The following is a 27560-nucleotide window of genomic DNA, read 5'->3' on the forward strand; positions in this document are numbered from 1 at the left end:
AAGATAAAGGGTATGCTGAAAGCAACTAACCCTAACCCTAACCGTGCCAGAAAGTTCTATGTATATACAAAGGTTAGTTTGCTGTGTGTTTGTAATGAACAGCATATGTGCGGTCATTTGATTAAATTGTTTTGACAATTGGTAGTGTGTTGATATAGAACTGTGATTTCCCAGTGTCATTCACATGTGATTTCTTGACAAACCATAGTCTGGAGACCATACAGACTCGTCAGCGATTCCTCTTGGTGAAGGATCATGTAATGTGTGACCCCCTGTCGCTGATCAGTTGTGTAGTGTGTAAACCACAAGGACTTCAAGATTCCTGATTACAATACGACAAATTGTGTAGTGTGAACAGTATAGTGATCCGACAACTCGCAAAATTGTGCAGTGTGAACTTAGCATAAACTACAACTCCCCCACCAAAACTGCAATAGACATTTACGAGGCCATTGAGAAGGCACATCCTCATCCTTAGAGGTTTTCTGCATTCTCTGCAGGGAGCGACTGTGTATGGCAACTAAAAGACATAGAGATTATCTTCTTCATGTGATGGTTTTTGATGGTTTTACAGATTTTTTGACAGGTTCTTCATTTCCTAATTTGCAAGGACTTCTTCCGTGTTCCATTATTTACATAACTTTGCACAGTAAAGAGTTAATTCTGGCTTGCCTCGGGACGAAGGAGTCCTGGGGTATCCTGAGATAAGTGAGTTCTGGCATGTCCTTGGATGAATGAGTTCTGGGGTGTTCTGGAGAGTGAGATCTAGCCATGGTGGGTCCAGAGCTTCTCCGCTAAGTTATCGCTGAAATGAGAATTGGTTGTCAACAAGCTCTTCCTACAACCTGGCAGGGAATGACAACCCCCACTTCTGGCATTAAATAACCCGTCCCAAGTTAGAATATGACACAGACACTCTGGGAAACATGCAACTGGGGTGCCAGCTATTTGATGTTCCTTACCCCCCCATCCACCACTGAGCAGCAACACCCCATCTGGCAGCACATGGAACAGTCCAGACAGAGACCACTGGGAACTACTCATAGAGTAGCCCCCCTCTCCGCATTTGTTAACCATGGAGGGGAAAATGCACTCCCTAGTCACTACTGCATCCAAGTCGGAAGAAGGTACAGTGCCACGGACACACATGGAACAGTCCAAATAGAGACCAGATGAGGAGTTCCCCGTGGTCTCTGTCTTGGAAATAGTGGATGACAGTCATCTGACTGACTCCATCTGCTGTACCCTCCCTCCAATCCCCCAACCTCCCCTCCCCCCACCAACACCACAGTGAACAGGTCGAAAAAATACAAAATGTATTCTTATGTCTGCTGACTAATTACAACACAGACTGTCCTCCTACCTAGAAACAGCCTGCTGACAAAGTGGAAAAAACAGAATGCATTAATTATAACTTTTCAGTTTTCACTAGATGACCTAAATTAACGGGAAAGGTCTGTATGGCACAGGAGTTTTACTGCACATGCTGACAAGTGGAATAGCATGACTCAAGCGCTCAGAGCCGCGACGTGAAGCGAGGGGTGACTCGCTGATGCAAAAGCCAGGTGGTGATTTGGGCGACAACTTGGACCAAAAGCCGACAGTTTCTGAAGATTGCTGACGAAACCTCCAGATCTGAGACAAATTGGTCTTCAACTGTGCTGGCAAATAGGCACTTGAGTGCTACGTGTGGTTCCATCATCAGCATCCATTTGGTAACTAATTAAAGTTATCCGATAGGTAGCAATGTATGGTGTTATTTATGTTTGTTTGATTATTTTTTTATTTGTTACTTTATAACATCTGAAAGAAATTGAAATAGAAAAGCATTGTTCGGTTTATGATACACTAAATAAACACAGACATAATGCTGAATGTTTTTCTATATTTTCAATATAAGTACTCTATGATTGGTAAAGTGAAATTTGAAAATGAAACTTTTAGTCGGCATTTTAGCCTCAAACAACAATCCAGCGCTTTAGCATGTCGTTGTTCTTACATGTAGGAGGTGTCCCAATTACACAATGCACGTTTCACTTGTTCACTTGAGCTCAATCATACATATACAAGCTTTTGTGAATAAATATTGAGAAAAAATCAAGTAATTGTCTTCCTAATAAACAGAATGCTGTGTTTTGTTGTTATTTCCAGTAGAACTCTACATTTTTGAGTGTTTTCTATCGCTTTATTTATAGGTTTATACCACATAAATTATAAAATAAATATTTTGGTAATGCTGTCTATGAAGCTCATATTCATATCCATAAAGCCAAATTACATTATAGCCATGTTTGTCATGCATTATGAAGGTCTCATCTATAATGCACTATGAATACCTTCAGTATGACAATTAAGGATGCTTTGTGCTGTATTATGAAGGCATATATAGTGCAATATAGATGTGACCTTCATAGAGCATTCATAGTGTATAATTCACATGACTCTAATGCGCTAGACCTTTTTATGAATAGTCATAGCCGTGTCAAGGTTATAATGACTGCTTTCAGTAAAGTGCTGAGTATTTTTTTTCCCAGAAAGGTAGTGCGTGGATCACCGTGTAAGCGAATATGTGCATTGTTTTCCATCTAATTTGAATAATATTCATGTTTTATGGATTATTAGGAGTGCTTTTTCATGGAAAATGTTTGAAATATATACCTCATTACACACAGGATTACTGTGGAATATTTTAGTGGACAATGCTGCAACTTGGACAATCAAATCCAGTAAGATCTGCTGCAAAGATATGTGATTCATGACTGTGCATTATACCTATGCAATGTTATGAGGTTAATGGATGCAAAAATCAATGCATTTTGCATTTGTTGGGTTCTCAGAGTTAAGAAATATATAAATATTAAGCCACTGTGATAAATACTGAGGCATTTTGATGAGTGGTTCTGACTGGTATTAAAATAAAATGTCCAAGACAAGCTGTGAGACAAGTCAAAGTCAAAATAAAGTTGATTCCGACGAGACCAAAACTGCTAAAAAGTGGCTGCCTTGACTTTTTTCAAAAGGAAGGAAATTTCTGCGTTACCCTTTTTAACGGTAGTGTGTGTGTGTGTGTGTGCGTGTGTGTGTTTGTGTGCATAATTTTTATATGTTTGGTCACTAAGGACCCAAATGATACTGTTTCCCAAAAGTTCTGTATATAATGTTAATGTCAAGTATTTTGTCATTTGATTACAGTGTTTTAACAGTTCATAGTGTGTTGACAGTAGAATTGTGATTTCCTGGTATTCATACATGCGATTTTGTGACAAAACGCAATTTGGAAACCAAACATATTCATCTTCCTCATGGCGAAAGAGCTTGTAGTGTTTAAACCCTTGTCACTGATCAGTTGTGTCATGTATCAACCACAACGAATTAAAGACTCAAAATTACAACACGATAAGTCATGTAGTGTGAAAAGTACAGCGATCGGACAACTGCAGTGCTGCCTGCTCCTCTCACAGCATTGCAGTGTGCTCCCGCTCATGGGGGGTGGGGGGTTATCACCACATGTGGAATGTGTTATATCTGCTCTTACACTGTGTTTCGGGGGGGGGGGGGGGTCTTCCTGTAGGGACTTAATGCTGAATCTCAGTGCAACAGAAAACCAAAACATAGCAAAGTGCCTTACAAATTACATGGTACTTTCAGGGTAGTTTTAAAATAAGCTTTAAAAGACATTTAACCTGACAGGGTTCACTATTGATGCCACACACACATATACTGTGTATATCATTATCTGTGAGAAATGTCTTTCTTATATACACATGTTGACCAGGGCATCCCCCACACAGCCCCCAAATCCACCCCAGTCACACACATGCAAACACAGACACAGCAGCCTTGTCCCCCACCCCAGCCTGTAATAAGCACAGTGTGCCACCCCCCTTCCCCTGGTCTGGATCCCGGCCCCTTTTGGGGCCCCTAGCCGGTCCCTTCTTCTGCTGGCGCCCTGCTGCAGACCGTCTGTCTCCAGAACCATTGTCTGTCTCACTGCTGTTCCAATCGTCTCGGCTGGATTAGCATAAGAAGAGTGAGCCGTCGCAGTCAGCATGGCACAGCGCCCCCTCTGCTTCCAACCTCTCCCCGCTCCCTTCTCCTTCTCTCCCTCTAAGCCCAGGGACCGTTGTTCTTGCCAGCAGCATGGGGGCCCAGTGTGCCAGTCTCTGTGGGGGGGGGGGGTGTACAGTAGGTGCGGCTGGGATGGGTCGTCACCTCGCAATAGACAGTAACCTCGCAATAACACGGCTCTGTGCTACCGCAACCACTGCCCTCGGTGTGTTCAGACCGGGCTCCGCTCCGCCAGATCCGCAAAACAAGTGTTACGCAACGGCATTTACATTCCGATGGCAGACAAAAACGTCAACCTGGGCCTGTTTTGTCTATGGCTTGCTGCAAGACACCTCCCACAAGCTGGGGGGGGGGGGGGGCTGGGCCTTTGAGCAGCAAATTCACAGGTCACGTAACCCGAGGGGCCTCTGTGCTTAGGTTTGGGGAGGTGGGCGGGGCACATACACATTTGGGATCTCGTTTCACAGCCCCCTCCAAGGCAACACGGCAGGCAAGGAAGAGGCTGCATCAGCATAGCCATGTGATAAACGGGAGCTCATGTGGCTTGGATCCAACATGCACACATGTCTGGGCTGCCCTCCAGACAACACTGAGAGGCTGTGTGGTTCTGAGGAACGTTTATCTTGAGTAGGTCTTTTCTCCTGAATCCAAGTGAAGTGAAGTGCCAGATTGTGCCTCTGTGGCTGAACTCAGGCCCCTGGGATCAATAGTGAACACTCACAGACACAGCCGTCAGCATCTTCACTCCACACACACCTTTATAACTTTGCCATAGACACCCCCTGACACCCCCCAGATAGCAGAAGGCTGCAGTGGCAGTGCCAAGCTGACATGGGCCCAAACGACTCTTCAATGTGCACCCTATGCACATTCTGGTGCTGACAGCCAGGTCACACTGGTGATTTAGTCAAAAACAACTCAGATGTTTTGTTTAGAATACATTACAGGCTGATTTGTTGCAATAGTCTGGAAACACCAAAATATTTCCATACTTTCTTTTCTTTTTTCATACTCATCCAGTCTCTGCCCTGACTCTCGTGTGGAGTTTGCATGTTCTCTCTGCGTCATTGTAGGATTTATTCTGGGTTCGCCGTTTTCCTCCCACAGAGGAAAACCCTGCTGAAATAAACTGGTGTTACCTAATTGCCTACAGGCATGTGTTCCCTGTGATAGGCTGGTGCCCCACCCTGACTTGACATGAACCTGTTACAAGTTGCCACACCCACACATCTGTCAAAACAGGCCAGTGAGACATGTGACCAGGAGGTAACCTTTTCAGATAGAAATAATATGAGCTCAGTCTATTCCCTGGAAATGCTTGCAGTTTTAGAATAAGTCTGATTATAAGAACATAAGAACATTATCACCCCAGGCCTTATTTCCCCAAACATTCTTTCCCATCCTTGTTGTAGAATGCATCCGTAATTGAACCCACAATTTCTGATGCTCCAGATACTCAACTAGTCAGTTTTATTGCTACTTTAATCAGCACAACAACTTTCATCTGTGCTACCAAAATTGCAAAATGGTTTTCTAATGATAAAGTAACCTTTAAAATGACAAACTTGCATTAGCAAACACAACATTCCACTGGAACACAGGGGTAATTCTTGCTGATAATGGGCCTCTGTCTGTGTGTGTATACATCCATCCATCCGTCCATCCATCCATCCATTTTCCAAACCGCTTATCCTACTGGGTCGCGGGGGGTCCGGAGCCTATCCCGGAAGCAATGGGCACGAGGCAGGGAACAACCCAGGATGGGGGGCCAGCCCATCACAGGGCACACTCACACACCATTCACGCACACATTCACACCTATGGGCAATTTAGTAACTCCAATTAGCCTCAGCATGGTTTTGGACTGTGGGGGGAAACCGGAGTACCCGGAGGAAACCCCACGACGACATGGGGAGAACATCCACACACATGTGACCCAGGCGGAGACGTGTGTGTGTATATATATATATATATATATATATATATATATATATATAAATATATATACACACACACTGCTTGACTGGACCAACTACAGAGTTCCGCCAATTCAATTTCACTTTCTCCATTTTAGCAGAATGATCCATCTCTGGAAAAAATCCAAAACTGATCCAAACCTCAGAAGGATGTAAAGTCACAGTTCATATGGTGTTTGGGTCCTCCAATGAGAAGTCAGCCTGTCTCTGGTGAAATGCAGGCAGCCAAAGGGTTAGGGACTGGGAACCTGAAGGTTGCTGGTTCAGTTTCCCAGAGGATACTAGCCTTGGTGACTGGAAAATTTCCCCATTCAACATTCCCCATCTCATTAAACAAGTTTAAACCATCTGGAGAAAAACTTCAACTCATCAAAAAGATACTAATTTACACTGTATATAGTGATGGCAAAAGTGTCACAATCCTCTGTTTATAGAATCTAATAAAATCCCAAACTATATTTAGATACATTTAAAGTATCTTTAAATTATCATTTAAAGATAATTTGAGATTTCTTAATTACTGTATTCTTGTTAATTCTGCCTTAAGGGTATTTTACAGCATTCCCACCTGAAATAGTGTCGCATTGAAAAGATGTGTTTCTGTATTTGGAATACTTACAGTGGAAAAAAGAGACCAGATTTGAAGCAGATTGCAGTTCCTTTTACATGTGGTCAGGAAGCACTCGTTTGGTAGCTGTGCACAATGTGTGGGTTGCTAAACTGTTGTTTCTTTGTTAAATCCTGCTAAGTTTTTAGAGCCACCCCCCCAACCCTGGTTTTAATTAATATGGTTAAGGTAACCTTGATGTGAAAGACACCCAAAGGCTTCTGCAGCTTTCCCAGGCAGGGCATGTAAGGAGCAGAGGCTGCTATGTTCAGCGCACCTCATTTCACCCCTCCACATCGCCCCCTAATGACCATGGCAACCCTGAAATACACAGCTCCCCATCAAGGCACAGAGGAAGCAGTGGGCAGAGCTTTGGTGAAGTTGCCGGACTTGGGGCTTCAATGTGCTTGTTACTAACCCTCGGAGGGATGGGCGTCATACCCTGCGGTGATGAGCTTATTCCATTTTTTATATATATGGCGCCTGCGAAGGGGCTGAACTGCAGTAAATGACATGATTGGAGAATCCAAGAGAGTGAGTGGCACCAGTCACATGGCTGCACCGTGCCTGTGTGTGTTCGGGCCCCCTATGCCGCAGCCAGAGAGGGGCTACCAGAGCAGTGTGAAATATTTTAGAGCTGCTCACAGGCCAAGTCCTGGCATGGAGAGCAGCTCTGCTGGTGAGCATATGGGTGCAATTTAGCAAAGGCTGGCTCACCATCTGCAGATCCGTGGCAGTGGCGCCCGAGACGCCCTGCACTTTCTCACCAGGGAAAGTGCAAGGAATTCACCAGCAAATTAACATAAATTAAGGTTAGACTCATTCCGGTCCTTTTAGTGACAAGATGCATTGGGGGATGGGGTGGGGGGGGGGGGCTTTTGTAAGCATCACTTCGCATATCATGATTTATCCAGGGTTTTAATCAAGCTGGCAGACAGCTAAAACAACCAATTTGGACAGCACAATTACGTGACAGGAAACCCGCTGATTGCTCCAGTTTGTCTGCAGTCACGGGTTGAGGGTTAATTTCTGTTCAACACGAAGGCGATCTGTTTTAGTCAGCGGGTTCCCACCCAGACACAGACGCGCCTGGGGGAAGGCAAATACACCCAGTCCGTCCAACCCAGCTGCATCGCACTTCTCTGATTCCCCCAAAAGAGCTTGGGTGGCAATTCCAACACAAAGGAGCGATTCAAAATTCTTGAGATACACTTAATAATGGAACCATTATTTACCTAATAAAAAAGCTAGTTCAGATTAACTTAAATTCAAAATACTAATGTGATGATACTCCCTCTTTATTCAGCCAGACACACCACATCAAATGATCTCACACACTGGCACACACACACAAACAGATGTGCTCAGTTGTAAATAAAATGTGTTTAGTGAAATTACTGGCTCTACGGACCAGGGTGACATCACTGTGATGGCACACACAACCACCCCCCCCCCCCCCCGCACCACCAACGTCGAACAGAGTGTCATTTTCACTCTTTCCATGGGTGGTTCACCCCAGACCACTTTTTCAGCAGCCTAGGTAATATCAGAATTAATCAGGAATGAGCCGTACTAGCTACCAACTAGTTTGTCTGCATTGTGGGGGCTGGTGGGGTTGGAGGGGATATCAGAAATTAGGATCTGAAAGGGTGGGAAATGGAGGGAAGGTGGGTGGATTAACAAAGAAGGACAGACACAGACACAAATACACACACAGACACACACTGAGACACATACACAGAGATGCACAGTGAGGCAAATCCTCTCTCTCTCTCTCTCTCTCTCTCTCTCTCTCACACACACACACACACAGACTAAACAAGTAAAGAAAAGATGATAACAGAGGTAACAGAGGTACAGATGGACACATGCCTACCTCACTGTAGAGTCCATGCTGCAAAGGCATTTTCTCAAACCAGCACCACCACTGATAGATGTCATTACCAGCCAGGCTTCTTTGCGTTGCTGTGGTAACTCAAATGCCCTGAGAAGAAAACAAGGGCAAGATTTAAGAAAAGGACAGGAATCGTTACATGCAGTTCGGACAATTTTATAGGAATGACAAACCATTACCCAATGAAAACAACAATAGCAACGAAACAACAAGCCTTCCTTTAAGTAGCTAACAAAGAGTTAACTTAACCTGCAGCATCCTCTTTAAACTACCCTCAGCTGGCTGCCCCAGGAAGCCATTAATCTGTGAGGAGCAGAAAACTACAAATTCGACTAAGGGACACTCTGGGAATCCACACCTCCTCTGAAGGGCACAAGGGACACATCCATCGGAAAAGAGTGGCAATGCTGAATGTAACATACTGTACAGAACAGGGGTGCTCAACCTTTCTCAACTTAAGATCTACTTTTCAAGTGGCCAGTGTGCCGAGATCTACCAGTTCAAATAGGGAGCCATAGCTATTACTCTTTTACTCTATTGTCTTTCTACATAGTTAATATGAATAAAGCAAAACAAAGACAAATCCAGGTAATTCTCCAAATTTAAAACGTGTAAATAAATGCATTTCTCTACCTTAGTGGGACCGCTGTCTCTGGGACGACGCAGCTAGGTTAAAAATGACTGTTGTGCTGCTAACTGACTTTTCACTTCTCACATATTTCGGCTGCATATGGTTGTATTAGCGGGGAACTCGGTCTCGTAGCTTTTGTGCATCGTTTTGAAATGCTGCTCCAAATTGCCCTTCTTCGGTACAGCCATGTTCACATTGCATATAAGACATGTGGACTTCGAATCTGAGTAAACAAACAAAAAATCCTCTTCCCACCCTGAATGAAAATACGCCTTTGATCTTTTGGCTTTGGACATGTTCACGTGCTAAATGTTTACAGTAGACAGTTGCACAGTGAAAAATGGCCAATGCGCGCAAGTGCAAGAACATTTGCAACGCACTTCGCGATCGATTGAGAATTACTCCGAGATTGATTGGTAGATCGCAATCGACTGTTCGGGCACCCCTGGTATAGAACATTACAGAAGCAAGTGGGGCATAAACAGGACTTTCATAAGGGTGCAGTCAGAGGAGACTATGTGGAGAAGACAGGCTGAAATGCTGCAGCAATGATGGCTTGTGTCAGCTTCAATCGCACTTCATTCACTTAGCTAAAGTGCAGGGTTCTGCAATGAGTCACTAAATCGCTATAGTTTGTATGTGTGTGTGTGTGTGTGTGTGTGTGTGTGTGGGTTGGGGGGGGGCGGGTGATTGAACATTAATACAAGTTAGAGAGTTGGCAAATTTTCATACTCCCTCTACCATCTTCCAGTCTCTTGGTTTGTGTCTTTGGGTCACTTTCATTCCAGATTTTTGAGTACTGTTAAGAACTAAAACCTTTGAAATGTTGATGCTCAGCCTAAGATACACCTGTAGGAGAGACATGTAGGTGCTCCACATAACAAGCAATGCACATTCAGTCAGCAGTCAATGTAGCCACAAAAGAGAAAGGTATACGTCTATATACACGAGAATAAAAAAACAATGACAGCCTACACTGACTGAAATCGCGCCACACATCTAGACAACATGACAGAGCTAAGCCAGGAACTGAACTGAGAACTTTCCATTTAAGGAGGTCTGACAAGCTGTTTTGCAGACTCGCAATCTGTTTTCCATCCACGTTGCTTTCATGGGCGACGAGCTCTCAAGCGAGGAGAGACACAGCGTCACCCCTGACAGAGCAGGTCGTAAACTGGGTGGGGTGGGGCCACCTTCTTAATAGAAGCCCACGGTGTAAACAGAGGCTGCCATGCAGCACGTCACTGTGGAAACATCTGCTGTGTGGAGAGAGCCAAGGAAAGGCACCCCAGACAGCAGGGAGGTGACTAGACAGCTGATGGGCAATGCCACGCCCTGCCATAGGGGAGGTGCTGGAGAACGAAATGGTCCAGCAAGGATGTAGGCTAGGCCATGAATAAAATGCAGTGCAGAGTTGGTGAGGAACCAGGAATGCCCCGCTGGTGAAAATACGACACCACATCTGCAAGGCCTAGATTTGAGCCAAACAGACTCAAGCTGATTCTTCTTCGCTACGTGGAGTGGAGTCATTCCTCAGGCCATGAAGATGGGCTTGTAAGTACCTTAAAAATGTGACTTTGTCAACTTAAACCACAGAGTGACTGCGCACAGACAAGCCACGACTGCGACCGTACAGAAGAGAAAGCAGGATCTTACACATATCAATCCTTTGCCCCTGTCCTTGGCTAGAGCAAAGGTTTACACATCAACTGGGTCTGTCTGCTGCCTCAGGCTGCTGGACACAGCATCATGCTCGACTGATAATAAGAAGCAATTTAATCCCATCAACTACAAGGTTTCAGCTCTGAGTGCAGAGTGCTGTGCAAATGAGGTTCTGGCTGGATTTCATTCACTGAATTCAATATGGCCGGTGTAGTTAGCTACTTGGTGGATGTCTATGCATGTCCTCCACCACTTGAGCACATTGCAACTTCCAAGTTAGTAGTTTCCCACCTTGGAAAACAGGCAAAACAAAACTCAAAAATGCTCCCAAATTGAGGGAACATAGTGACAGTGGCCCCAGGGTGGAGCAGCAGATGAGGTCACCACAGGTCTCCATAATTGCAGCTGTGAGCGTGCTATTTCTACAGCAGACATCACACGCTGGAAATGGGAAGCAGGGAAATTGTCACAATGGTCCCTGCTGAATTGCAGCAGAAGGACAGCAGAAAGGACAGGGTCACCTTCCTCTTCCGCGAGAAGAAACTCAGACCTGTTACACGTCCTCCAAACACGCTACAAAATGTTACTTGATGATATATCACTTGTGTTAAGCCAGTTTTCGTTACGTAATTGTTTGTTGGCAGAAGCTGGCCAGGCCAAAGAACCCCAGATGCATTCCAAGAAATAGAAGACATCAGCTTCTAAAATTAGAAAGCCTTCTACTGTCCATTTTGGGCATAAACAGCAGCGACCATGGCAAATACGAAAGGGAGCAGTATGACTGTGGATCAGGACACTGGTTTCATTCCTTCATTCCCACACTGGACTACAAACCAGGGGCTTTAGTAAAATCAACAGATTAGAGCGCAGGCAATCTGTTTAAGCCTAGAGAAACAACTAATGTGAACAAAGCAGGCAGAGGAAAGCAATGACGTTAAAGGAAGAACCTCGGCTGGTACAGAGAGTTCTGCCTGCAAGCGAGCATGTGCGACTGACCTCTGACACAGCGTGCTGTCATTCTGAGACATGTCTGCGCGCTGTCATTGTAGGGATATTCACTTATGGTGACTCTGACTGGGAGAAACGTCTCACCCAGGAAAAAAGGTTTTAAAGGTAAACAAGGTAGAGGTAAATAAGCAGAAGAATAAACCAGACACCGTTGATTACAAAAAATATGGATGACAGAGGACAGGGGGACATGCTAAATGCTAGCTCATCACTAACACAAGGACTTACAACAAAGACACCAGACCCTCCTGCAGTGCCCCCCACCCTGAGTAATCACAGTGACAGGTGTGCAGAAGGGCATGATCAACGATTTTCAGGGCGCATTACGCACTCCCGCTGCACTACGCTCCATTCGTCTCCAGGACAGCGGCCAGCTACCATCAGTACTTCTGAGATGGTCCCTGGAAACAGTTACACACAGCTGGACCATTGAACCACTGTGATGTCACCTGAGCGCCTCACCTCGCAAGTATGTGGGAAGCAGAATAGTAGAGTTGCAGAAGCGGTTTGGTTTGGTGAACTCTTTTCATCTGAAGAGTTCATGTGCTTCCTTCTTTAATAACAGAGCTTTCGTCTGACAAATGAAGTCTTAGTTCTGGGACTTACTCATTTTAGATCAATGAACATTTAACCTTTCCTTAGACTCATGAATCAGACGATGCTGACTTCTTGAGATCAGAAGCGCTCCTTTTATGGGAGTGGTATTTCTCCAGCAAGCCTGGGGACATGGCAGAGTGCTTCTATCCCCACCCTGTGCCCCAGGTGGCACCTGCTAACCATTTACACCTATTATCAGATGGTCCTGTTTCTTTTCAATTTCTCCATTATCAAAGTAAATCTTTTATTAAGGTATGTAGCACAATCATTTTCCAAAAAAGGCAGAGACAGACACCGATTAAGCAGTGAATGTGTTCTCAAAGCGTGGAACCAGTCAGAAGGAACAGTGACATGACACCAGCCAATCAGACTAATCATCAACTGGGTGAGGGATGTTATATTGTCTATGGACTTAGAAAAATCTCAGAGTAGCCCTTCCCTCCCCTCCCCTCTCTCTTTTATTTACATTTAATGTATTATACTATAATGGTTGACTTTATATTATGTCTGTATTTGTTTGTTGTCGTTTAGTTGCACTTAGTTGCAATAATGTCCAGGGGGACATTATTAAACTTCAGGGGGATCCTGCGAAGTCTCAGGATGCGCTCAATGAGAAACCACAGTGCCAGGATACGGTTGATGGTAGACTTCTTAGGCGTAAAACCAGACTGTTCCGGTCGCTGACAGACAAGCAAGTGATCACGGATCCTGTTAAGAATGACCCTGGCAAGGACCTTACCTGGCAGGCACTGAGAGCAGTGTTATCCCCCTGTAGTTGCCACAATGCAGGCGATCACCCTTCCCTTTCCAGATAGGGACTACAAGTCCTGTTTTCCAGTCAGCTGGGATGATGCCTGACTCCCAAATGGAAGCAAAGATTGCCTGCAATTCCAGGAGAACAGCCTGACCACCAGTCTGGAGAAGTTCACCCCGGATACCACAGATCCCTGCGGCCTTCCCTACCTCCATCTGATTCACCACCCTGTAATCTCCGTGAGATTGGATAGTTCACAGCTGATTGGAGGATCAGCTTCAAGAACCGTGGACCCAGAGATGTACAACATCCTAGTCAGAGGGTCAGCTTTAAACAACTGCTCAAAGTAGCCGGCCCAGCGAGTCACAACTGCAGTGACCGTAAGGACCGTTCCATCACTCACCCTGACTGCAAGTCTCCAAGGAATAGATTCAGATGTATGTAATGCTTTGATTCCTCTGTAAGCAGGATGTGGGTCACTAAACCACAGATGGTGTGTCACCTGCTCTCAGATCTGTCTAACAAATGCCTCAGAGTCCTCACAGCCGTCCTTCTCAGTTCCCGGTACAGACTGGAGTTGCCACCAAGTCATGCACTGCAACTCCTCTCGATAATATCTCGATAAACAGGATGTGTATCCGATAGGAAATTATATTTTTCATGACGTTTTTATCTGAGTTCCGACTTGGAGAGAGATAATCAAATAAAGAATTAGCCATAAGTCTGAAAATGCAGTACATCTCCCAGCTGCCCCAGTATAACGCTTTTGGACAGCTTCAGAGGACACAAAGTCTACTGGGAAGACATACTGAGCAAGCGGACCCTTTAACAATGAACATGAAAGACGCTGGTAAGATCAAGTGGATACATCTTCGTCTGGGGAGCACTCCCAATCAGGGCCGTAGCCAGATATGAAGTCACCGAGGGCTAGACCTCAGTAATTTTTGTAAGAGCTAAAAATAAAATTTTCAAATGAATAAAAAGAAAATCAGCAGTTGAGAATGTCTTCGGGCCAGGAGCATTCTTAATTCAGTTCAAATGTGTTATTAATATTGTCTGCTGTGTATGTGAGACACAAAGCTAGAGAATTCAGTATCAGCATGACAGTGGATGCGCAACTCGTGAACTATTAGTTATTACAATGCATTTAGGGAACTGAACTCTATCTGTATTTTTGTTTATTTTTTGATTATTTTAATCACACTATAAACACTTACAAGTTCATTGTTTACAATCCATCACTGTTTGCACAACATATTAGTAGCTCAGTGGGATTGACAGGTGCGCTTAACATCCCAAAAAAATTTTTTAACCCTGTTTATTTGTGGTTATGCCTGCAGAAGGCTACGCTGAGCAGCAGGTTGGTTCCAGGTTCAAAGTTTTTAAGACAGCAGCACACAGGAATAAGGTGAAGTAGGAGACACAGAGAATGACCAGAAACCAGGCAGGTAAATGGCAGAGGCGACGTTCTAATGCCAGGGATGACTGTTAATGTATCGGCGGTTTCTCATGAATTACAGGATCACAACAAGTGACCTTCAAAAGGAATGGGAAACATTAAGTGCAGGTGTGAAGTGCATTATGATTTGTCCCATCTGGATTTATGGATTAGTCCCATAAAGCAAGGAACACGCACATACACACACACACACAGTCATGGGAAAAAATTAGGACACCCCATTAAATATTTAGTTCTTTATTAAGAAAAAGTATTAGATCTTCTTTATCTGTAGATAAAGATGATATAACTGCATCATAAATTGGACATATTCACGGCTCCCTTTGCTTGCTTCCCCGGAGCGATCGTGAAAGAATGACAGATCTCCACAAAGACTCTTCTACACGAGCCGAGCGGCAACGCATCGGCTTGCTTCAGTAGGTCATTTACTGGCTCAACCAGCCCTAGGTCCGCGAAGACGCTGGACCGGGCCAGGCGAAGTGGGACCCTCCTGGAGGAGATGTCCCCGCCTGGGAACGTGCACCTCTTTAAAGAGGTGCATGAAAATCTCGGGCTGCTGGTGGAGCATAAGAGGAGGCTGCATCCACGGCTCCTGCTACGGCGCCACCTCCGCCTGTCCCTGCTCCGCCCGTCCCTGAGGCGCCTGCACCGCCCGAGGTCCCGGCTGTGCCCACGCGGTGAAAAGGGAAGTTAACAGAAATAAATTATCAAGGTTGTGGAATCAAGATGGTCTAAATAAGAAATAGGAGGAGCTATAAATTTTGTAAAAACTGTAAAATCTGACTGCAAAGCATTGAAAAAATAACATTGGTTTTCAGAATTGTCTTTGCTTCATAATGCTGGCAATCTAGCATAAGTGATACTTGGAGGATATTAAGGCCAAATGCGTCTGGTTCCCCTAATGGAACAATTGACCTCAGATGCCCCCCCCCCCCAGTTGAAATAGTCTAGAACTGCCAAATCTTGGGCTGTGGACAATGTGGAACATGTATTGTTCTCTGATGAATCCATCTTAACTGTCTTTCATTATATAAAAGTGAACTGAATTGAATTTCCCACATTCTGCAGAGTAATTCTGCAGTGATGGTTTGGGCTGCAATATCATGACATTCCCTAAGCCCACTACTTGTTCTAGATGGGTACATTACTTCCAAGGACTACTAAAACATTCTGGAGGACCATGTTCACCCAGTGGTTCAAACATTGTACGCTGAAGGTGGTGCCAAGTATCAGGATGATAATACACCAGTACAAACAGCAAGACTGGCGAAAGAGTGGTTTGATGAACATCTCCCATGGCCTGCACAGTCACCAGATCTGAACATTTTTGAGCAGCTTTGGGGTGCTTTGGAAGAGCAAGAGCTATTTTCCTCCACCAGCATCACACAGTAACCTGGTCACTGATCTGCAAAAGGAATGGCTCAAAATCCCTCTGGCCACAGTGCAGGACTTGTATGTCATTTCCAAGATGAACTGATACTCTCTTGGGCCAAAAAAAGCCCTACACCATACTAATAAATTATTGTGGTTTAAAATCAGGAGTTTCAATTTCATTGTCCAGCCAATGCAGACAGGCAGACAGTGCTGTTTAATAATGGTTCGTAGTATGTATGTTACCAACATAATTACCTCCACAGACAGACAGACTGACAGACAGACAGACAGACAGACAGACAGACAGACAGACAGACAGACAGACAGACAGACAGATAGATAGATAGATAGATAGATAGATAGATAGATAGATAGATAGATAGATAGATAGATAGATAGATGCCTCTAAGCAGCCTGATGGACCGATGTAGCCACATGCACCAAGACAAAAAAAAATGCATCACAATATAAATTAGGAGGCTTTTTTGTTTACATGTAGGACCTTCAGCCATCAGACAACATTTGTAACATTTGTTAAAAGATATATATTAGGATAAACACACTGCTTCGGACAAGAATAATTTACTTTTTTCACAAGCGTATGAACAAGGACCGGCCCCCAAAGGAGAAATCAGGAGGCAGGACCCCAGGGCTTATGGGCGAAATCACGATTTATGGTCACCCTCTGGTCTCCCCTCTACTCACTTACGGGGAGTATTTATGTCCCTTCCCAGTTACTGCAGAGCAGGCCAATTATTCCCCTTAAGGGGATCCATCATGGATCTCCCAGGAGGTATGACGGCTGTGGGCCAATAGCTAGAGCAGGACACCCCAGTAATTAGAAGCCCAAGTACCTAATTAAAAGTGAGGGCCACTTACCAGCTGCTGTGAGCCTACATGTGTTGGAGTACCTGGGTTAGCCCCCTACCCTCACACCCCTGCCAGCCGATCCTACACTGTGTTATTTTTGAAACTGAGAGGCCCCAGTTATTCCAGAAATGTACAGCAGTCTGGAATATGTTTGTCAGCCTTTATATTTCATTTATTTCTTTCTTTCTTCTCTTTTTCTTCCTTCGTCTTTTTTTCCCTGCCTGTGCCTTCTGCAGGTCCCTAAAAATCAAACTGCTCCGCATTTAGTGGTCACATCTACATTGAGACCTTATCCATTCCAGCATTCCCCCACTTTGGAGTTGCCACCTATAGATTGGGTACTTATGGTGGTTTTTTTTTTGGTGTTTTGGAGGGGGGTGGGCACAGACAGTTCTTCAATATTCCCCATGTTCAAATTAAAACCAGCGTTCTTGTGTAAGTGGGACAACACATAGCCACCAGCAATCAGAGCTCATCAGACAGGCCTTCATGTGTAACCAGACATCATGCTGAAATTTCACCTAAGGAGGAAACGGCTGGCGATGGGGGTTGTGCAAGCTCTGATAGCTTCTCACTCCGAGGCCATGCTCAGGTGCTAGCCAAAGGTGTGTTTCCCAAAAGTGATTGATCTTGAATAACAAACAAGATAACAAACGACGCTGGTAAAGAATGAGCGAGATCTGCAAGTGTTTCCCAAAACCCTTTGTTATGCCAGAATTAATGAACAAACTTTAAGTAGTATTTTGTTCTCAGTTTCTGCATGAGAAAATTCCAGACTGTTGATAACAAAAACATCAATCCCATGTATTTTCATCCATCCATTTTCCAAACTGCTTATCCTTTTGGGTCAAGGGGCGTCTGGAGCCTATCCTGGAAGCTATGGGCTTGAGGCAGGGAACAACCCAGGACAGGGGGTCAGCCCATCACAGGGTACACTCATACACACACACACCATTCACTCACACATGCACTCCTATGGGCAATATAGGAACTCCAATTAGCCTCAGCTTGTCTTTGGACTGTGGGTGGGAAACCTGGAGGAAACCCGACGACGACATGGGGAGAACATGCAAACTCCACACACATGTAACTCAGGTGGAGACTCGAACTTGGGTCCCAGAGGTGTGACGCAACAGTGCTAACCACTGCATCATGATTATTGAAAAAAGGGTGGGCAGCACAGTGCTGCAGTGGTTAGCGCTACTACGGTGATGGATGGATGGATTGTCGCAATGACATATGCAAATATAAAAAATATATGTTAACTAATTAGAAAAATCAATATAAACACACCAAAGTAACCATAGTAAACATCAATAGGAAAAGGAAGTAACAATACTTATTATACACAACAAGAAGTACATAGTTGCGATGGAAATCGTTCAGCTCCCAAAGATTTGTGTAGGCACCAGAATCACATCTTCCACATGCCCAAAGCACGCTCTACAGCAGTGTGTGCTCTTTGGTGTGTGATGTTACACCTCTCCCCAGCCACGGTTTTGGGATTCAACACTGGAGTCAGCAGGTATTAGCTTAGAGGATGCCTGATGTCTCCCAATAACCAGCCACCAGCAAACACACCATCCTTTGCCATCTGAGACACTCCAAAGCTGGACCAGATATAAACATCATGTGTACTCCCAGGCCACTTGGTGACAATGTCTATAAAATGTTCTTGAAGGTTGCATGTCACCTGGACACATAGGCCTACTATCAAGAACTCTTTTCGACAGGTGCAGTTGGGATTCAAGAAGCTGTGAGTATGAATAGGGTTAAGTATTCCATCTGGTGATACTACAATGGCAGGTATGTCTGCCATAGTATGCAAACCAATTGTACTGCCGTAAAAGGCGTCTTCTCCTTCTGGAAACTGTATGACAGTCTGCAGGAATCCACCGGTTGCGTAGAAGCAGAGAGCTGTCAAAAGTTGCATGGTGCACTTTCTCTTTTCAATTTATCTTGCGCCAGACTAAGGCGGCTCATTATTTCACCCCAGGCCAGCCTACATTTCTCTATTAATTGTTCGTTACTGAGAAGGGATTCCAAGGGGTTCATGGCCACCCGCAGAACAGCATTTAGACAAGCAATATGTCTCCCTGGACAGCACTGTCTCAGATCCTGTCTTCAGCAGATTCTCTGTCGTTGATGGACAAAAGGGGTGAATACTCTTCCCTATTCAAAGGAGGTGATTGAGCACATAACACGTTTGATTGGTTAGCTCATTATGTAGCCTACCAGGGTTGTCTAGGATTTATGAATTGTGCCACTTTCCATTCATGAATTGGAATTAAGAATCTTGTATATATACCTCGATCATGTTCTCTCTTAGTCTCCTTTGCTCGAGGCTAAACAGATTCAGCTCTACTAACCTTTCCTCGTAAGACATTCCTCTAAGACCAGGAATCATTCTTGTAGTCCTACGCTGACCCCTTTCTAAAGCAGCAATGTCATTTTTAAGGTAAGGTGACCAAACCAGCACGCAATATTCTAGGTGAGGTCTTACCAAGGAATTATATAATCTTAGCATCACCTCCCTTGACTTAAACTCCACACACCTACAGATGTAACCCAACCTCCTATTGGTCTTTTTTATTGCTTCCCCACACTGGCGAGAGTGGGACATGGAATCATTAACATACACACTGAGATCTTTCCCATATTCAGCTTCCTTAATTTATGGGTTCCACTTAAATAATCTGGGGCCCGTTGCACAAAACAAGTTTTCCCCTTAAGCATGATGTCATGATCTGCGCATCCAGTCCTCATGTGTGCCACGCCCCCCTGATCATCCACATGTGCTTCCCCGATTGTGCCCAGCTGTTTTCTATCAGTCTGTGTATTTAGTCCGCGTCTGAGTCCGTATTCCCCAGACTTGTCATTGATGTCCATCACTGTCTGCCCTGTGCGTCCAAATAAACCCTCGTATCCCGCATTCTCACCTCCCTGCCTCATCCTTCTCAGCTTCCCACCTGCTTGGCTACCCCTGGACGTAACACATGACACTAAAGATTTAATTTCTCTTTAGCTGAGGGATTTATTTAAAGGTGTAGCTTAGAGTCCCTTTAAAGCTTTCTTTAGTTAAGGAGAAATCTTAAGGGATTTACTCCATCGGAAAACATTTTATGGCAGTAAAATTGTAGTTTCCATGGAGACCATTTGTTTGCTTGCCCTCACGCCTGCCAGTGACACCTGTTATCGACTCCAGTGTTAATTTCGTTGACAGAAATGTTGACGAGAATATAGCACAAAGGTTATTTTGTCTGAATAATTAAAACAATGTGATTTATATATGCAGTTAATGACAATGACGAAATGAATCGTATTATTCGTTTGCTGAATATAAATTGAAATTAATAATCCTGATTTGTCCCCATTGCATCCTTATCTCATAAAAATGTGGACTGTTCCCCCTGCTGTATAGTGTACTGTGTACTTTTCGCTTGACTAAGAACGGCTGAGTGGAGCATATAGCGATAAACTTTGCTGAATGTTTGACGACAAGCACCAGTGCTAACATGCGGAAGTACAGAGAAAAGAAAAGTAGTGGAGGAAATTGAGCCGATAGAACAATAATGAGCCGACAGTGACGTTTGATGGTGTAAAATTTTGTGATTGCGTTGGGGGGGGGGGGGGGGGGGGGGGGGGGTTAGGTATGATAGGATTCGAACTATACTTTTTATGTTAACATACAGTGTAATTTATATTGAAACATTAAGCTGTATTGTTACAGTGGCACTTAAACTATGTATATGAATTTGTGTGACATCCATTTTAATTCTACTTTATACACAAATTTGAATTGCGATTCTGCAGCATGCTTTCAACAAATTTTATGAACTGAATTTGTTTTTTCAAGGTCATTCTCAAGTCAGCTCTGAATGGTGCGCAACCCTCTTATGCACTCAGATTGTATACAGGTGATATAACAAAAAGCCCCTTTTGGGGTAATTCATAGCCTACATTAGTTTTACAGCAGGGAAAATAAGTATTGAATGCATCAACATTTTTCTCAGTAAATATATTTCCAATGGGGCTTTTGACATAAAATTTATAGCAGATGTCGGTAACAGCCGAAGTAATCCACACATACAAAGAAATGAAAACAAATAAGTTATGTGAAACTAAAATGACACAGGGAATAAGTATTGAACACGGTAACTGAAATGGATTTAATACTTAGTAGAAAAGCCTTTGTTGGTAATGACAGCTTCAAGACACCTCCTGTATGGAGAAACTAGTTGCATGCATTGCTCAGGTGTGATTTTCGCACGTTCTTCCACACAAACTGTCTTCAAATCATGACGGTTCCAGGGCTGCCTCTTACTAGATTACCGTAAACAGTTATACCTAAGCTCACTGCAGAACTAAAATTAGATGTGGTGTTGTTGAAAACAACAGCATTGTACTCCCTGGACAGGCCTGTCATTTGTTCTAACCATCTAAGCCACACTCGTCCCACACTCACCAACTTTTACAATTTCTATAAGTAATAGATCATTCACATGGTATGCAAAAGAAGTACCATTTCTAGAAGCACTGAACGAATTCCCTGGGAATATAAAAATTAAATGTGTTTTCAGCTGAATGTTGTGATATGCAGGTCTGAAAGTATACTTATTTCTTTATTGCATATTCCACTTTTTTCCACAATTCTACAATCTTTCTCCACCAATTAGGTTACTTGTTTTATTCTGTGCATTTTAATGTCCTTGTTTTAAAAGGTCATTTATATAATTTATATTTGTTATATTTGTTTAAAATATGTATATTCTTTTTATTTCTCTTTTGCACTCTGACCAAATGACCCACACGATACTTTAAGTGTTGCTGTGTCGACAAGAGTAAGTGTCTCCCACAGCTGCTGTTCCCTTCCTTTGCTGCTATATGGTTCTATTGCTTCATTTCTGGGGCAGTTTGTCTGAAAATGAAACCAGGTGTAGATCTTCATCCATGTAATGTTTGTGTGAGGAACTTGAATTAGCTTCAGCATGTCTTTGGATTATGGGGGAGAGGGAATCCGAGTACCCGGAGGACACCCCACAACGACACGTGGAGAACATGCAAACTCCACACACAAGGATCCTGGTGGAGACATGAACCCAGGTCCCAGAGATGTGAGGCAATATCATATGTTATCTGCTTTCACAATTCCTTTTGCTGCACCCCATTCATTTCAGGGTGATATAGCTCAAAATGTAACCATTTCTATGGTGCGTTCCATTTGCCCTTGGATTCCAAGTCAGATTTCGAATTTTGAAGTCGGAAATGACGACATGCGCACGCCCATTTCTTGGAGATCCGAGAAATATTTCAGAGCAGCACAGAACATCCTGAATTCAGAATCCAAGATGGCTGCGCCCTTTATCAACAGAAGTGAAAGTTCTAGTTTTATACTGTTTGAGCACTACTTCTCATTTGTGGCTCATTAAATCGGTCGCACACACTACACCGTCCAACTTATCTGTGAACATGTTGCTACGGAGGTTCATACGTAAAGCACACCCCGTAATGTGTTATCAACAGATATTGCTAACAATGGCTAACAATTAACCAGGCTAGAATTGGATTTCATGATTAGTCGGATTAGGGGGTGGCATGGTGGTGCAGTGGTTAGCAATGTTGCCTCACACCTCTGGGACCTGGGTTCAAGTCTCCGCCTGGGTTACATGTGTGTGGAGTTTGCATGTTCTCCCCATGTCGTCGTGGGGTTTCCTCTGGGTACTCCAGTTTCCCCCCTCAGTCCAAAAACATGCTGAAGCTAATTGGAGTTCCTAAATTGTTAAATTGCCTGTAGGTGTGAGTGAATGGTGTGTGAGTGTGCCCTGCGATGGGCTGGCCCCCCATCCTGGGTTGTTCCTTGCCTTGTGCCCATTGCTTCCAGGATAGGCTCCGTGACCCAGTAGGATAAGCAGTTTGGAAAATGGATGGATTATTTGTCAGATTTAAGGTAGTTCAAGCTAATTGTATTGCCCATGGTATCGCTACTTCTGTGGTTAATGGAATGCATCTGACTCGGTTTTCCCCGAGTTTTTAGCGTATGTGATGTAATCTTGGCAACTGAAACTCACATGAGCGATATGACGTCATATGGAACACACAACTATTTCAGCACCCATACAATGCCTCTGCAAATCTATCAAAAACTTCAAATAAAGTTTCATGACTGCCCATTTTTGTTATCACTATGCAGCTATTATTTAAATTTTGGGGTGATATGTCTCAAATTTTAATCTGTTTAATTTCTGACTCATGCAATGTCTGTGTAAATTCTGAAGAAGATCCATCAATTTTCATAGAATAAAAACCAACCGAAAAACAAATATCATAACACAGCAGTATCTGCGCCCTACTCACTTTCACCAAGTATCAGGCTGCAACCACAACACTTACACAGCTGTTGTAAAATTTGAGGATTACAGTAAATAATACAAGGTAAAAAGCAGTTAAAGTGTTAGCTGTGTGCATTAATCTAATTTAATGATTCTCCATGGTTACACTGTATCATTAAGTAGGCACATACTGTCGCGGGTATACATATTCCATGGCTGAATGTGTTGTTTTTTGTGTTCGTTTTGAACAAACACCTCTGAACCAGTAATCAAAACAACAAACGACAAATATATTAGGGTTGCGGGGGGGGGGGGGGTTGGGGCTTACCCCGGAGCCCATGGGCGCAAGGCAGGGAACAACCCAGAATGGGGCGCCAACGCATCACAGGGTCCACGCACACACAGTTCACTCACACATGCATACTTATACGCTATTTTGCCAAGTCCAATTAACTTCAGAATGTTTTGGACTATGAGGGAAAACCGGAGTACCCGGAGGAAACCCCACGACGACACCGAAGAACATGCAAACTCCACACACATGGAACCCTGGTGGGGACTGCAGGGACCCTGGTCCCAGAGGTGTGAGGCAACAGTGCTAACCACCACCATAATCATAACAACAACTAACAACTACAACAACAACAACAACAATAATAATAATAATAATAATAATAATAATAATAATAATTAGAACAGTTCTAAATATGTTGAATCAAATATCCGTAACACAAATTGTCAAAATACACACAAAATAATTTCAAGAAAGATTACGTTTACGCGTAAGGTGTGAAAGAGAGACAGACAGTGCAGAGCGAATCTACCGTCGTAAACCAGCCAATTCGAAAACAACCCACAACAAGCAACCCAGATGAAACTTCAAGTCGTCTGTCTGCAGCTGGGACCTGACATACAGTAACACTAATTACTAAAATAAAGCTCGGCGACAACTGTCAGGTTGTGTTATAAACAGTTGGAGAAAAATGCCCGCACCGTTTACCTATATCCAGCAGAAGTGGCGGATGAAGTGAGCTTCATTCGCTGATCTAACGTCCGATTCTTCTCCCGTACCCTCACGTCTCAGCGCAGCGAGAAACATTCAGTACGCAGCATTTATTTTCCTGCTTGCGGTGTAGCGTTCCCATATCTGGCGCTCCCCCACACCCGCCCCTCTGCAGCCTGTGCCTGCCTGCCTCTCGCACGGGTGCATTCCTGACCCAAGCCTCCAATCAGTGCAGCCTGTAACTGCAGCTATTACTCCAGGGAAGGGGGACCTGGGCCAAGGACTGTCCCCGACGCCCATCGGACGCCACCTGGCGAGAAATAAAGGCTACTGAAAGTTCTTCCTCCAGCCCCAGTCACGGGATACACTGGTGGTCCGGGAAAATAAGAATCATCCCATCTGTTTTATGGAGTTAGAACCCTGTCAATACGTCGTAAATACACAGGACACATTTAACAAATGCCCCACGATCTGCAAACAAACCAGATGTAATTTATAAATAACGAGCAATCCGCAAACATGCACGTCATGCTGTGCAAATACAAAACATACGTCTCACACACAAACAATGCGCTTTGCGAATACAAAACACTGCAGTCAAACCAATACAATGCTTTTTGCTAATACAAATGTAGCTAGCAAAAACAAAAAGAACGTCTTCCACAAATATAAAGACAGAAAAAAACCAATAAGAAACATTTCATCATTAACAAATTCTTTACAAGTATACAGTAACGCGAAACATGTGTATCACGTGACTTTCGGCACCGTTATTCCGCGCTGATACACAAACGCAGGGTTCCACACGAATAGGATGAGCTCCCAGACAGCAGGTAGCGCCAGAGGAGATCAGCGTCCAATTCAGCTCATTCAGCCTTTGATTCGTGGAGCTCTGATTTTCTACCGGAGATCGGGAGAGCGCGGGAACTATAGTGTCATATTTCAACATAGTTAACGACGTGTAACATGAAAGTAATCATGTTAACCGTATTGTAGACAACAATTAGTTGGTGTTTGTGCTGTGTAAAGTTGCACATGACGATTTTTTAAATCCAGCATATGTATATATAATGTTAGAGAATTTTGTGATAATATGCTGTAATATGTGAAAACGTTTTTTCACATAGTCGCTAGAAATGAGAGTCGCTAGCTATCGAGAGCTCTAAAATACTGCATAGTACAACTGACAGCCACCAACGCTCATGTCATGGACTCTTTTAGCTACTTAACATTGTACCTGCTAGTTTAAAACTGAAACCTGTGCCTATGTACAGGTGGACTTCGTTGTGACAGGCTGGTTTCATAGTTGGAATCGCTCAGTTAGCTGTTCCCAATTAAAACTGCTGACGTCTCCATCATTGTTATGCAAAACTTACCAATCAGAACGCAAAGGGAAGTGCATGAATAAACAGAGATCACTACGTATTAAGGCTGTTTTGTTCTGGCTTGTGAATATTGCAGAATTTGAAGCAATGCATATTTATATATGCTGTATTTACGTTTAATTCAGATGTCTTATAATTAGAACAAGTATATATGTTTAAGGATTTGTCTAAAACAATGTATTTTGCAATAAAGCATGCATTATTATTTCTACGGCCCATGCTGAGCAATTTCAAGCACGTCTTGAACGTGTTCTGAGTCAGCACCCTATTGATCTGCACTACCTGGAATTCTTGTTACAGCTTCTCGTCTTTGGCAGAAGCCTTTAAAAATGTGCAGCATTTAATTAGTCTAGTTAGCAGTAAAATACTGTAAGACTTCAGCTTATAAAATACTAACATTACTAACATTAAAAACACACATAACAGTGTGTTTATATAAAAAATAGAAAATGTACAATAAGTTGGTTACAATAGTGTGCATAGCCATAAACTGATACTTCGTTGGAGCACCTTTTGATATAATTTTAGCATTCACTCTTTTTGGGTAGGAGTCTACCAGGGTGCCACATCTTGATATTTGCCTCTCTTGCCACTCTTCCTTGAAAAAAGCACTCCAAATCACATTTTCACATTAGAAAGAGGTAAAATTCAAGTCGTTGTCCTGTTAACAAAGGCAAAGTCTTTGGGGAATAATAGCCATTTTCTATGCTTTTCAGACATAAGCAATTATCATGTGGAGTGAGATGATGGATGCGGGAGCGGACAGGAAGAACAAACAAGGGGAACTTTATTAAACTGAGAAGGGTAGAACCGCAAACCAACAGAATCACAAGGGATCCAAAGCAGGGGCACCAGAAAATGTCTGTTAAAAACAGACAATTGCTGTCAGATGAAAAAAAACATCATTGTTGTGCTCAAAAAATATGCCAATTAAGATAAAGGACCCAATTCAGAATCTGATGCAACGTGTTATCAGACGTGATGCAAGTGTCTTTGTCAGCATGAGCCTGATGCAGCTTCCCGTACAGCTGGGACTTAAGGGCACTGCACAAGGGCCCGCAGACATGTGACTGTACTGCTGAGGCTTACAGAGCCAGAGGCTTAGTCTGCTGAGCCACATGCTGTCCATCTGAACAAAACTGGGTCTAATGTCAATGGAGCGCTGTTTCAGTGTTAACACTTAGAATACACATTAATAACAGGTTAACTATGTCTTATTAACGTGCTGTCAACATGTATTCTACGCATTAAAATTCACGTGTTTTTGAGCCATTCGACCGACTGAGCTGAGTGTCATTGGTTGCCTAAAACTGGAGTTAAACCATTTCTGTAGGCATAGGATTCTGTAGGCATAGGATTCTGTAGGCATTCTGTCTTCATTGCCCAACACTGTTTCACGTTAGGCTTTTCTTTGTCATTTTCTTCATTTTTGTAGAGCCTATGAAAATAAATATTTGGATTGCACTTTTACGACATTATTATTGTTATTATTATTACATTCTCAATATACTGTAGAGCTGCAGTACAGCAGAAAAAAGTAAAGAGGCAGTCACCAGAAGTCGAGCCAAAAAGCAGGTGTCTTTATTTCAGCGTGCCTAAAACACTGAAAAGCCCGCGCCCCGAGAGTCCCTGCTTGGGCATGCGTGATCACCACAGCCTGCGCGCATGCGCATAGGTAAGGGAGAATGTGAATTCTGCCTAGATGGTAGGAGTCCCTACACACGCCCACGCCCCCCCCCCCCCCCCCCCAGAATTCACAAACACAGACAAATCCAACTTGTGGGGAGGCCGGGCCACTTGACCAGAACAAGTCACAATGGGCAAGGAGGCTGGGAAGGTTGGGCGCCCAGCCATCGGAGCAGTCCCCCACGCATGCATGCTGCAGGGGGGTCCTGCTGGGGTGTCCACGTCCAAATGGGCAGTTTTCAGATGGTCCACCAAAA

General features: G+C 43.7%; 1 protein-coding gene across 2 annotated transcripts in view; it reads right to left on the reverse strand.

The window, feature by feature from the left end:
• The window catches only part of LOC125738746 (bone morphogenetic protein receptor type-1A-like), a 45300-nt gene extending 20842 nt beyond the window's left edge, over positions 1–24458 (reverse strand). Inside the window, exons 1-2 of one of the 2 annotated variants that reach the window (XM_049008020.1) lie at positions 24230–24458; positions 8528–8635 (exon numbers count right to left, since the gene is read on the reverse strand). The gene's annotated coding sequence lies outside the window, so the exon portion shown is untranslated. Of the gene's footprint in view, positions 1–8527; positions 8636–24222 lie in introns of both variants that reach the window. The other variant, XM_049008021.1, reaches the window with a different exon arrangement.
• Positions 24459–27560: the final 3102 nt, after the last annotated feature.

The sequence above is a fragment of the Brienomyrus brachyistius genome, chromosome 3 (genome assembly GCF_023856365.1).
Source record: "Brienomyrus brachyistius isolate T26 chromosome 3, BBRACH_0.4, whole genome shotgun sequence".
NCBI lineage: Eukaryota > Metazoa > Chordata > Actinopteri > Osteoglossiformes > Mormyridae > Brienomyrus > Brienomyrus brachyistius.